Source organism: Sinocyclocheilus grahami, unplaced genomic scaffold (genome assembly GCF_001515645.1).
Source record: "Sinocyclocheilus grahami isolate Dianchi unplaced genomic scaffold, SAMN03320097.WGS_v1.1 scaffold7912.1, whole genome shotgun sequence".
In the NCBI taxonomy this organism is placed as follows: domain Eukaryota; kingdom Metazoa; phylum Chordata; class Actinopteri; order Cypriniformes; family Cyprinidae; genus Sinocyclocheilus; species Sinocyclocheilus grahami.
The window spans coordinates 1-718 of NW_015511765.1; positions in this window are offsets into that span (position 1 = coordinate 1).

Sequence of the window (718 nt, forward strand, 5' to 3'; positions counted from 1 at the left end):
GTGTGGGTGTGTGTGTGTGTGTGTGTGTGTGTGTTGTCTTCAGTTGCAAGTTGTGACCCAAATTTGCACAAAAATGATATAAGTTGATAACAGTATGAATGATTTGCATAATAATTCATAAAAAAACTATATTAATGATCACACAGTGCAGACACACTTTGATTCAGACAGGTAGGATTACATATTGATTTTTATGCATAGAAAATTTTATCATAACCAATTTAAATCAGTAAGATGCGAGACTGACAAACCAGGATGCACTTTTCATCTTATAATGGTAAACTGATATTTGACATGAAACAGCACTAATATTTTCCAAAGCCAATGAATGATCTGTTCTCCAGTCTTCACTGGTCTTTCCCAGTATATGCTCTGCATTATAGAGCTGGGTTAATTTGACCACAGTTACATAACTGCTGTCTGCTTGCATTGAACTCTTGCAACTCTTTCCTTAATCTCTTCTGCTTGATTATTCTCTTTCTCTCTCTCTCTTTCTAAACTCCTCCCTGACGCACTCAAGCTGGGGACACAGACGAGGTTTCTTACTCACGCACACACACACACATGCTCCCGAGCAACCGCCATGGTCCAGTTCTGAGCGGATCGGGAAGGCTGAGGAACCCCGTCTGTCCCTCAGGGGAGCGAAGGGGATTTGAGACAAGAGAATCACGCCATACTGTCACACAAACACAACACACCCTCTGTATCTGAAATTGTC